Genomic DNA, 13,376 nt, shown 5'->3' with positions numbered 1-13,376 from the left:
CAAGGACTTCTTCAGGGCTCATATTTCAAATTCAGAAACATACAGCATAAGTAAAGGCAAAATCATCTTCCAAATTTACATTGAAGGAAAGAGTCCCCTGGCATCATCCAATTATAGTGGCCGCATTTCCCCCCAAAAAGTGAGTTTATAGGAGTGATATAACCTAATAAAGAACTAGAAGCTCTTATAACTGTAAAAGAACAGGAAGATGAAATGTTATGGGGTGGCAATTTTAATGCACATCTCTGACTTTACTCGCTGCAAGAAGTATGTGGGTTCCTATACTTTGGTGGCTTAGGCCAAATTCACTTCATGCCTGATCCATATGGATAAGCAATTAACAATCTTTTGATAAAAAAACAACTTTGTTTTTTCAATGAGGTCTGCTAACTTATGGTTCTGTTTGCTCACACTGGACGTGGGGTAGGCCAACTATTGATTGTTTTGACATCTAAAAATGTAAATACCGTCTTGGCAAAATGTATTGCACATGTGAAATGTATTAGTGACCATAATCCCCACTGTAGACATTATAACTAAATATGCTGGAGACAGAATGCCATTCCACGATCTAGTGGGCGATGTTGAGGTACCCATATCAGATGGGGTGGCCTTGAAGTATGCCAGGGTGAACCTGGCAGCTTTAGAACCAAGCCGATAGCTGAAAACTGTAGGCATTTTGAGGTCTGCCTTGATGGGAGAAGCTGGTGACCAAGAAATAAAACCCTCATAAATGTTGTCGTGGGGCTAATCATTGATGAAAATGGCCGCAAGCTAGGGCTTCTCTAAGACCGTCAATGACTAATCCATGACAAATCCCCCGCCATCTGAGTAATATCTGAGCAGTCCCATCTGATTCCTTTACCAAGGAATGTCCTGTAACCCGTGACAGCCGGCTCAGAGTCCTCTGCCTTAACATAGTTGACTGCGGTGCTGCACTGATGCCTGGCAGACCTCAGAAAGTGGTGGACGGCAGATGAGAGGCCTAGAGTAGCAACACTGGGGGATCCGAACAGCCTACACTGACACGCCTGCATTTATCTTCCCTCCGAAGTGAGGGACCACGGCATGAGTCCCGAAAAGCAGAGCTGAGTGCCGCAGAAGTGAGGAAGGACTGGCCTACCCTCACCCCCCATAGCAACGCTAGGTGAGGAAATGCAGTGCTGGGCTGCAACCAACAGCCAACCATATCGGAGCACTGCTGTATGAGGTAGGGCCCCAACCAACTCTGACCCGCGATGTGTGTGGTAGTCCTGCTGGTGACAACTGAGCCTGCTGATGGCTGGCGTGAAGCTGAGGTGTGGCGGCAAGGATCAGAAGGCCCTGGGGCGTCAACATTCTCCCTCCTCCAGTCGAGGAATGGGCCTACCAGGGAGGTGAAGCACTGTTGATCCTATTACCCCTTGGTGATTCTGTAATGCCCTGCGGAGCACTCCCACCCTGAAGGACACTCATTGTGCCTCCCTGATCCATTTGGAAAGTTCCCTATCCTGAGGCCTACGCAAATAGAAGTTGAGACAGTCCCCGCGGCTCTCTGTGTGGGCCAGTGAAAAGATTCTTCGATGGAGCCACTTAAATGGGCCACTGAGACTCTGGGATACTGAGAGGTGGACCACCGTATGTGGTGTGACCCCTTGGGCGATGTGTGGTGCTAAGCGGGACCTGGGACAGCCTCATCTTAAATCTCTGTTCTCTATAGATACCACCGTGACTTCAAGCCACAACTTACCAAGACCTTGGTATCCTACTTTCGACACTACCCCCTGGGATATTAATACTAGGCAGTGACAAGAATGTGGTTATTGAGTCGAGGGCAGACCGGATGGGCAACAAGAGGGTGGAAGGTAAGATAAAACCATTTCCTCGGTTTGTAGCTGCAATGGGATTGACGGATTTGTCGCAGGAACAGAACCCACCATACAACCATTATACATACTTGTCACCCAATTATGACAGACTCTCGTGTCTGGATTATATTTTTAGCCATTTCTCCTACGCATCCCACTTTAAATCTGCAACACACCATACACAAGGCATCTCTGATCGTTCCCCGTAGGGGTGCTCCTGAACGGCCTGACCCAAGACTTTACACAAGCCCCTAGGATAAATCCCGGTTATCTCTGAATCAAGGTGGTTAAGAACAAATTGAGGGAAGGTGCAGATCTTTACCTCAAAGAAAATCAGGGAATGGTATAATCAATGGCAGTGTTATAGGAAGCATTTAAGACTGTAATGTGAGAACGTTCTTGGGCCCTAATAGGGGTGAAAAGAAGGAAACCAAACTGGAGTGCGCCAACATAGAAAAAAACATAGGAGTCCTAGAAACATATACTCAAACTATGGCGGACCCTATGTCACAAGATTACATCTCAGCCAGCACGACCTACGTGCCCTGGCAGGAACATATAGTGCAAACACACGAGTTGATAATGTGAAGGACAAAGTTAGTAAATTACTGGCCTGGTTGGACAGAGGAGACCAGGAGCGCTCTTGGGTCCTGGAGATTGAGGACTTGTCAAGCCAACTACAGACGGCTAATGCAGCCATAGAAGAAACCTTCGCAAACTATTATGAGGACCCTCTACACTTCCACAACCACTATGACGGACTCGGACTGTGATGATTTTCTGAAAGATATTTCCCTCCAGGGACTGACTGGGGAGGAGACGGAGGCATTGGAAGCAGACCTGTTGGTGAAGGAATTAACTTGGGCTGTACGTCTGTTTTAGACCTGGCATCCTTAGGGTGGTCCTATCGCAGACTTCTTGCGTTTTTCCTGTTATTTTTTTGAGCCTCTTATTTGTTGGCCTTAGGACCCTGAGCACTTTATCAATGCTAGACAGTGCTAAAGTGTATGTGCTTCTACCATATATCATGGTAACATTGGTGTACCCACAATTGGCTATTTAATTTACATGTAAGTCCCTTGCAAAGTGGTACACCATATGCACAGGGCCTGTATATTAAATGATGCTAGTGGGCCTGCAGCACTAATTGTGCCATCCACTTAAGTAGCCCTGTAAACATGTCTCAGGCCTGCCCCTGCAAAGCTTGTGCGTGCGGTCTCACTGCCACTCCGACTTGGCATTTAAAACCTCTTGCCAAGTCTTAAACTCCACCCCAACCCCCCTTTTTATTTTAAACACTTAAGCCATCCCTACAGTAGGCCCTAGATAGCCCATAGGGCAGAGTGCCATGTGAGCAAAAGGCAGACATGCACTTTTAAGTTTCATGTCCTGGTAACGAAAAACTCCCAAAGTAATTTTTCAATACTGTGAGGCCTGACCCTCTCATAGGCCAGCATTGGGAGTTCCTTATATTGCCAGTTGTAATTTCTGTTCTGAGAGGAGCAACTTCATCAGGTTTAATATCACTGGAATGATAGTAATAAATCATCATTACTGGTAAGATCAGATTTATTATTACTATTTTAGAAATGCCACTTTTAGAAAGTGGCCATTTCTCTGCACTCACTGCTCTGTGTGCCCACAGCCTGTCTCCAAAACACGTCTGACGTGGGCTAGGTGACAGCCACACTTGTGCATTCCCTTCAGACACCCACAACACAGAATAGTCAGCTGCATCTGCATGCATCAGCATACTGATGGGTTTTCCCCGGAGAGGACGTTGGGAACAACGCACACACCTCGAAGGATAGTGACCAGAGTCTACACAAAGGGGCTGATTACCTCCCAGTAATAGTCTGGAGCCAAGGGTAACCTGAAAGGGGGGCCTGTGCACTTCACAAGAACTTTGTAGTCACCCCCAACATCAAAGGAACTTTCTAGTATAAGTACCGGAATCCCTGACTCACTACTGTCCGTAAACTTATGGGCTCAAGAAAACGCTGCTGGAGTAAAGAATGCTGTGTGCCGGGATTGCCAGTGCCAGGACTGACTGCTGTCCGGAACTGGTGCCATGCTTTGCTGTCCCGTGCTGCCGCCTGCTGTTCTCTGCCCTGTAGCTCAAGACTCATTCTCCAAACCCAGAGGGACAAAGAGTGGCCGTGCTTTCGTTTGCCAGTCGCTACTTTTTCTCAGCGCAAGTGGCCTTGCCAAACCTTACCACTCACATCTGTGAACTGCCTAGGACGACCCTGCTTTCCTTTGCTGCTCCCTACCTTTCCTATGGACGGCCTAGCCAAACTTCACTGCTCGCATTTGTGAACTACCCGAAGTGGCCCTGTTTTCATTTGCCACTCACTACCTCCTTCCAACACGAGCGTCCTTGCCAATCTGTGCCGCCTGCCCCTGTGAACTGTCCCCAGCAGCCCTGCTTCCCTTTGCTGCTTGCTCCTTTCAGATCGACCTGTGCGTCTTTTTCAGACTGTGCCACTTTTACCTGTGAACTGTCCAGAGCAACCATCCAGAGCAATACTGTTAAAGTCAAACAGTAGACATCTGGAGGATTGGATGTGAAGCCACATCACCCAAGTGCCAGGAGGACTAGGGACTCCAAGTTCCATATTCCAAAGTACCAGGAGGTATTTTAGCTGCTTGTGAGTCCTGGGACGGAGGCCTACCTCATCGCACTGATAAGCCCCTCAGCAATCCTGCAGAATGAGACACCAGGAGAACAAGGGGACGTGAAGGCACATCAACTAAAGCACCAGGTGTAATTGGGACTCCAAGTTCTATCTTGAAAAGCACCAGGGGGGCGTTTGCTGCTTGTGAGTACTGGGACAGGGCCTTCCGCATCACGCTGATCAGCATCTCAGCATTCCCACAGCGGGGCACACCATGAGGACTGGGGATGTGAAAGCACATCACCCAAAGCACCAGGAAGACTGGGGACTCCCAAGTTCCATCTTCCAAAGCACACAGCGGTGCATTTTCTGCTTGTGAGTCTTGGAGACTGGGCCTCCTACATCGCGCTTTTAAGCGCCTCAGCAATCCCACAGTGCGGGACGCTTGCGGGCATGCACCAGGGCCAAGACCAGCACGTCTTTGTCTGAGACAGAATGTGGCAGGGCGGGGCCTCTTCTCCATCATTCCTCCTTTTGACCTGCTAAGTGTCAATCCTTGATTCACTGCCTCTTCTGGGCCAAAACTTGAGCAGTGGAATTTTTCCAGGTGAATTGACTTCCCACTTTTTCACAATGTGTAAATGGAAGGCGAAAGAGAGCCCCCGTCGGGCCACAAAGTTGGTTAAAAAACCTATGGGAGACAAAGTGCTAAATAACTGTGTGGCTAATGACTGCTGAAATGATAGAACGGGTTGAGTTACTCCTTAATGGTCGGACTATCCCCAAGCACCATGATCTAAGTTGAATGGTGCCGGATATTTAAAAAAAAGAAAAAAAATAATCCACCCTTTGAGAAAACACTGACTGCTCTCTCACCTTCTCCAGTGAGTAACGAAGTGGGGGGGTGCAGCCTATTTAATTGTTGCTATGGGGCCAGGTTTACCTGAGTTTGTGCCACCATTTAATGCCATAGAAAATGTATCTGATGTGAAATCTATGCCTACGGTAGTGGTACCTGAAATCACATGTTCTAATCTCTTTAGCTTGCTCTCTCCATTACATTGTGAAATTAAGGATGTTGTGTTAACCAATCCTGTTGTATCAGGGAGCAGGAAGAAGGTTAAGGATAAGCAAGAGGATACAAATTGTGTATGCCATGTGGAGATTGGCCAACTTAAAAAACATGGTTACGCATTTTGTAAACTAAGTTTCATCAATGGGTCTAAAACTGGAGAAAATAGTTGATAAAATTGATATAGCCCATCTATTTAAAAAAGCAAGGAGGGCATTGTACCCCGGGAATCTAGACAGGCGCAATCTGCCAGGAGTTCCAGCCTAAACAAAAGCATTGTGCCATTTCAGCCAGCCCCAGAGGAGGATCTGAGGGAGGGTTCTATCAAAAGGCAGGATGAGTTGGAGCCTGTCTTTAAGTAGGTGCCTGCCTGTCCCAGTCTAGAGGAGCCTCCAGTGAGTGTGGCACAACATAATTCTGATAAGGATGAGGTGTCTCTCATAAAACTACGATTCAGACAGAGTGTTTGAGAATGACAGGCCCAGTACCTACCCACATGATGGGAGATAACCATCTAAACTGGTGTGGGGCTATTACACACAGGAACCAGTCTCGGACAAACATTAGAAAACCATCACACCACACTCAAACGAGAGGGAAATAGCAATAAAATATATATGATAATGTTACATAAAATATTGCAGAGGAGTTGAGAAAACAGAGAAACCTTGGTCAACAAAGTTATACCATGAATTTGGCAGATTAGAAATTGCCATTCAGTAGGAAGACCCGACATTGTAGGTGCAAGTCATCACCACTATGAAGATACTTCTGACGTTCTCTCCCTAGAACTAGCTAGTGTTATCCTTGTTAAAGGCTTGATGAATCTGGACTAACTCACTTCTCCCTCTAATGGATCAATTATACATTTCAAGCTTAATATTCCTCCTGGGAGGACAGTGCTGAAATTCAGTGGCAGTGGTCCCTTGTCCAATTTATCTGGAACAGCGCAAGGGGACCTCATGTCGATTAATTCCAATGGGGAGGAAGATGATAGAAGGGCATGATGGGAAGTGGGATTGCCATCCCTTCGTACTACAAGACTTGAAGGAACTAAATTGCTGAATAACCATAGTGAGATCAGTAGTGAGGTGAGGCAGTGCCTAGCTTCCATTCATCGATTACCTGGATTAAAAGCAAACCTTAAGATCCTTTCCTGGAATTTAGCAGGTGTCAAATCAAAACTGCCTGTAAGGAATAGAGATACTTTAGTGACACATTTAATATATGTGTCCTGAAAGAGACATGGTGTAAGAAAATGCCACTGTTGGCATGGTTGCCACCTAATGTTTTGCATTTGTTGATGCTAGTTGTAGGAAGTTGGCTCTGTATGCACTATTTCAAAGTGAGGAATAGTATGCACAGAGTCCAAGGGTTCCCCTTAGAGGTGAGATAGTGGCAAAAAGAGATAATACTAATGCTCTATTTTGTGGTAGTGTGGTCGAGCAGTAGGCTTATCCAAGGAGTAGTGTTAAGCATTTGTTGTACATACACATAGACAATAAATGAGGTACACACACTCAGAGACAAATCCAGCCAATAGGTTTTTATATAGAAAAATATCTTTTCTTATTTTATTTTAAGAACCACAGGTTCAAATTCTACATGTAATATCTCATTCGAAAGGTATTGCAGGTAAGTACTTTAGGAACTTCAAATCATCAAAATTGCATGTATACTTTTCAAGTTATTCACAAATAGCTGTTTTAAAAGTGGACACTTAGTGCAATTTTCACAGTTCCTAGGGGAGGTAAGTATTTGTTAGGTTAACCAGGTAAGTAAGACACTTACAGGGCTTAGTTCTTGGTCCAAGGTAGCCCACCGTTGGGGGTTCAGAGCAACCCCAAAGTCACCACACCAGCAGCTCAGGGCCGGTCAGGTGCAGAGTTCAAAGTGGTGCCCAAAACACCGGTCTGCTTGCAGGTAAGTACCCGCGTCTTCGGAGGGCAGACCAGGGGGGTTTTGTAGGGCACCGGGGGGGACACAAGCCCACACAGAAATTTCACCCTCAGCAGCGCGGGGGCGGCCGGGTGCAGTGTAGAAACAAGCGTCGGGTTTGTAATGGAAGTCAATGGGAGATCTAGGGATCTCTTCAGCGCTGCAGGCAGGCAAGGGGGGGGTTCCTCGGGGAAACCTCCACTTGGGCAAGGGAGAGGGACTCCTGGGGGTCACTTCTCCAGTGAAAGTCCGGTCCTTCAGGTCCTGGGGGCTGCGGGTGCAGGGTCTCTCCCAGGTGTCGGGACTTAGGATTCAAAGAGTCGCGGTCAGGGGAAGCCTCGGGATTCCCTCTGCAGGCGGCGCTGTGGGGGCTCAGGGGGGACAGGTTTTTGTACTCACAGTCTTAGAGTAGTCCTGGGGTCCCTCCTGAGGTGTTGGATCTCCACCAGCCGAGTCGGGGTCGCCGGGTGCAGTGTTGCAAGTCTCACGCTTCTTGCGGGGAGCTTGCAGGGTTCTTTAAAGCTGCTGGAAACAAAGTTGCAGCTTTTCTTGGAGCAGGTCCGCTGTCCTCGGGAGTTTCTTGTCTTTTCGAAGCAGGGGCAGTCCTCAGAGGATGTCGAGGTCGCTGGTCCCTTTGGAAGGCGTCGCTGGAGCAGGATCTTTGGAAGGCAGGAGACAGGCCGGTGAGTTTCTGGAGCCAAGGCAGTTGTCGTCTTCTGGTCTTCCTCTGCAGGGGTTTTTCAGCTAGGCAGTCCTTCTTCTTGTAGTTGCAGGAATCTAATTTTCTAGGGTTCAGGGTAGCCCTTAAATACTAACTTTAAGGGCGTGTTTAGGTCTGGGGGGTTAGTAGCCAATGGCTACTAGCCCTGAGGGTGGGTACACCCTCTTTGTGCCTCCTCCCAAGGGGAGGGGGTCACAATCCTAACCCTATTGGGGGAATCCTCCATCTGCAAGATGGAGGATTTCTAAAAGTGAGTCACTTCAGCTCAGGACACCTTAGGGGCTGTCCTGACTGGCCAGTGACTCCTCCTTGTTGCTTTCTTTGTTCCCTCCAGCCTTGCCGCCAAAAGTGGGGGCCGTGACCGGAGGGGGTGGGCAACTCCACTAAGCTGGAGTGCCCTGCTGGGCTGTGACAAAGGGGTGAGCCTTTGAGGCTCACCGCCAGGTGTCACAGCTCCTGCCTGGGGGAGGTGTTAGCATCTCCACCCAGTGCAGGCTTTGTTACTGGCCTCAGAGTGACAAAGGCACTCTCCCCATGGGGCCAGCAACATGTCTCTGGTGTGGCAGGCTGCTGGAACTAGTCAGCCTACACAGACAGTCGGTTAAGTTTCAGGGGGCACCTCTAAGGTGCCCTCTGTGGTGTATTTTGCAATAAAATGTACACTGGCATCAGTGTGCATTTATTGTGCTGAGAAGTTTGATACCAAACTTCCCAGTTTTCAGTGTAGCCATTATGGTGCTGTGGAGTTCGTGTAAAACAGACTCCCAGACCATATACTCTTATGGCTACCCTGCACTTACAATGTCTAAGGTTTTGTTTAGACACTGTAGGGGCACAGTGCTCATGCACTGGTACCCTCACCTATGGTATAGTGCACCCTGCCTTAGGGCTGTAAGGCCTGCTAGAGGGGTGTCTTACCTATACTGCATAGGCAGTGAGAGGCTGGCATGGCACCCTGAGGGGAGTGCCATGTCGACTTACTCATTTTGTTCTCACTAGCACACACAGGCTTGTAAGCAGTGTGTCTGTGCTGAGTGAGGGGTCTCTAGGGTGGCATAAGACATGCTGCAGCCCTTAGAGACCTTCCTTGGCATCAGGGCCCTTGGTACTAGAAGTACCAATTACAAGGGACTTATCTGAATGCCAGGGTGTGCCAATTGTGGATACAATGGTACATTTTAGGTGAAGGAACACTGGTGCTGGGGCCTGGTTAGCAGGGTCCCAGCACTCTTCTCAGTCAAGTCAGCATCAGTATCAGGCAAAAAGTGGGGGGTAACTGCAACAGGGAGCCATTTCTTTACACAAGCCCCCCCCAGCCCACAGGCCAGGAGACTCAGCCCAAGCTGGGAGAGTCTTCCTAGTCTGTCAGGCGAGGAAGAGTAGGAGAAATAGGCTGGTTAGTTGCAGGGCCTACTCTGCCTTACATCCTTCTGTTCAGGTCATTCCCTTTGGGGAACTGACCTACTTCCACAGTGATAGGACCTAGTCTGAATTGCCTCTTGTCTGCCTCTTCAATGTCTCCACCCATTCTTTCTATCTTGGTCTTAGAGGTATCCACCTCTGCTAACCTTATCTTGGCCAGGGTTACCCCTAGCTTACCCAGAGAGGTTACCCAGAGCTGGAGTAACCCCACCATGACCAATAGGGTCAGGGGGCCTAACTTGCTATTTGGCATGGGGTCAGACCACCATGCTAAGGATAGTGCAGCCATAAAGGCTAACACCCAGCAGAGGCCACTGACAGCTGTCAGTGCCCAGAACCACACCTTTAGCTCTTCACCTAAAAGGGAAGGGGCTAAGTTACAGGCTTCTTTGGGTTCAGGTTGCCTGTCTGCTGTATTGGAGTGGGGGGTTACCACATCTTGTAGTAAACACCCTTCTTCCACTCTTTCTTCTGTTAGCTGAGGAGCCACCCACTCAGGTTTAACAGTTGCCTGACTAGCCAGGACTTCTTGTGGGTCAGGTTGGACTTTATCAGGGCCATTTTTGGAGTTCTCCCCTACTGGAGCAGAATCTCCTTGGCTTGCTGTAACCTTGGCTAAAGGTTGTCCACCCTTCCTACTCTGTTTTCTTTTCTTCTTCTTCTGGGGCCTGCTCGCATTTACTGCAGAGGCAGGACTTCCAGAATCCTTGGGAGAGGACTGGCACTGGACCAGTTCCTCTCTTGAGCTCTGACTAACCTCTGGGTAGTCATTTCCAAGGAGACAATCAAGGGGGAGGTCTGTACTGACTACTACCCTTCTCCAGCTAAGAGTGCCACCCACTTCTATGGGCACTAAAGCCACAGGCCTCTTGGTGACCCTGTCTAGGCTAACTCTTACCCTGGCAGTCTCACCTGGGATGTACTGGTTTGAGAGCACCAGCCTGTCATGCACAATAGTGTGACTGGCACAAGTGTCTCTCAGGGCAGTGGTTGGGATTCCATTCACCAGTAGGTGGTGGAAGTGTCTACTTCCCTCTGGAATCTCCAACTCACCTGTTGGGCCCTGTTTCCAGTTGAAGGCTAGGAAGACCTCCTCATCTGAGGAGTCATCTCCCATGGCTACACTGGTTACCCCAGGAATTTTGTTCTGGGGTTTGTTTTTGGGACAAGAAGTGTCCTTGGTGTGGTGCCCAGACTGTTTACAGTTGTGGCACCATGCCTTAGTGGCATCCCAGTTCTTACCCTGGTACCCACCTTTGTTTTGGGTTGTGTCCTGGGGCCCACCCACCTGTTCTGGTTTTTGGGGGCCTACAGAGGACTCTTTTTCTTTGTTTCTAGTGTTACCCACTTTCTCCTGGGGAGTTTTTGTAACCCCTTTCTTTTGGTCACCCCCAGTGGAAGTTTTGGTTACCCTAGTCTTGACCCAGTGGTCTGCCTTCTTTCCCAATTCTTGGGGAGAAATTGGACCTAGGTCTACCAGATACTGATGCAACTTTTCATTGAAGCAGTTACTTAAAATGTGTTCTTTCATAAACAAATTATAAAGCCCCACATAGTCACACACTTCATTTCCAGTTAACCAACCATCTAGTGTTTTTACTGAGTAGTCTACAAAATCAACCCAGGTCTGGCTCGAGGATTTTTGAGCCCCCCTGAATCTAATTCTATACTCCTCAGTGGAGAATCCAAAGCCCTCAATCAGGGTACCCTTCATGAGGTCATAAGATTCTGTATCTTTTCCAGAGAGTGTGAGGAGTCTATCCCTACACTTTCCAGTGAACATTTCCCAAAGGAGAGCACCCCAGTGAGATCTGTTCACTTTTCTGGTTACACAAGCCCTCTCAAAAGCTGTGAACCATTTGGTGATGTCATCACCATCTTCATATTTTGTTACAATCCCTTTGGGGATTTTTAGGATGTCAGGAGAATCTCTGACCCTATTTAAGTTGCTGCCACCATTGATGGGACCTAGGCCCATCTCTTTTCTTTCCCTTTCTATGGCTAGGAGCTGCTTTTCCAAAGCCAATCTTTTGACCATCCTGGCTAACAGGGGGTCATCCTCACTGAGAGCATCCTCAGTGATTTCAGAAATGCTGGACCCTCCTGTGAGGGAAGCAACATTTCTGACTATCATTTTTGGAGACAGGGCTTGAGAGGCCCTGGTCTCCCTATTTAGGACTGGAAGGGGGGAATTGCCCTCCAAGTCACTAATTTCTTCCTCTGTGAAGTCATCTTCAGAGGGGTTGGCTTTTTCAAACTCTGCCAACAGCTCCTGGAGCTGAATTTTGGTAGGTCTGGAGCCAATGGTTATTTTCTTTATATTACAGAGAGACCTTAGCTCCCTCATCTTAAGATGGAGGTAAGGTGTGGTGTCGAGTTCCACCACATTCATCTCTGTATCAGACATTATTTTGCTAAAAGTTGGAAGACTTTTTAAAGAATCTAAAACTGTTTCTAGAATCTAATTTCAAACCTTTAACAAACTTTTAAACTCTAAAAGACAATGCTAAACAGGGACTTTACACACAAGGCCCTAGCAGGACTTTTAAGAATTTAGAAAAATTTCAAATTGCAAAAATGAATTTCTAATGACAATTTTGGAATTTGTCGTGTGATCAGGTATTGGCTGAGTAGTCCAGCAAATGCAAAGTCTTGTACCCCACCGCTGATCCACCAATGTAGGAAGTTGGCTCTGTATGCACTATTTCAAAGTGAGGAATAGTATGCACAGAGTCCAAGGGTTCCCCTTAGAGGTAAGATAGTGGCAAAAAGAGATAATACTAATGCTCTATTTTGTGGTAGTGTGGTCGAGCAGTAGGCTTATCCAAGGAGTAGTGTTAAGCATTTGTTGTACATACACATAGACAATAAATGAGGTACACACACTCAGAGACAAATCCAGCCAATAGGTTTTTATATAGAAAAATATGTTTTCTTATTTTATTTTAAGAACCACAGGTTCAAATTCTACATGTAATATCTCATTCGAAAGGTATTGCAGGTAAGTACTTTAGGAACTTCAAATCATCAAAATTGCATGTATACTTTTCAAGTTATTCACAAATAGCTGTTTTAAAAGTGGACACTTAGTGCAATTTTCACAGTTCCTAGGGGAGGTAAGTATTTGTTAGGTTAACCAGGTAAGTAAGACACTTACAGGGCTTAGTTCTTGGTCCAAGGTAGCCCACCGTTGGGGGTTCAGAGCAACCCCAAAGTCACCACACCAGCAGCTCAGGGCCGGTCAGGTGCAGAGTTCAAAGTGGTGCCCAAAACACATAGGCTAGAATGGAGAGAAGGGGGTGCCCCGGTTCCGGTCTGCTTGCAGGTAAGTACCCGCGTCTTCGGAGGGCAGACCAGGGGTGTTTTGTAGGGCACCGGGGGGGACACAAGCCCACACAGAAATTTCACCCTCAGCAGCGCGGGGGCGGCCGGGTGCAGTGTAGAAACAAGCGTCGGGTTTGTAATGGAAGTCAATGGGAGATCTAGGGATCTCTTCAGCGCTGCAGGCAGGCAAGGGGGGGGTTCCTCGGGGAAACCTCCACTTGGGCAAGGGAGAGGGAGTCCTGGGGGTCACTTCTCCAGTGAAAGTCCGGTCCTTCAGGTCCTGGGGGCTGCGGGTGCAGGGTCTCTCCCAGGTGTCGGGACTTAGGATTCAAAGAGTCGCGGTCAGGGGAAGCCTCGGGATTCCCTCTGCAGGCGGCGCTGTGGGGGCTCAGGGGGGACAGGTTTTTGTACTCAGTCTTAGAGTAGTCCTGGGG

General features: G+C 48.0%; 1 protein-coding gene across 13 annotated transcripts in view; it reads left to right on the top strand.

Moving 5' to 3' along the window:
• Positions 1–13,376, top strand: part of AFDN (afadin, adherens junction formation factor) — a 1,710,163-nt gene that overhangs the window by 575,971 nt on the left and 1,120,816 nt on the right. The gene's annotated exons all lie outside the window — the stretch shown is intronic.

Source organism: Pleurodeles waltl, chromosome 5 (assembly GCF_031143425.1).
Source record: "Pleurodeles waltl isolate 20211129_DDA chromosome 5, aPleWal1.hap1.20221129, whole genome shotgun sequence".
Lineage (NCBI taxonomy): Eukaryota > Metazoa > Chordata > Amphibia > Caudata > Salamandridae > Pleurodeles > Pleurodeles waltl.
This window is presented reverse-complemented; position numbering and strand designations above follow the sequence as displayed.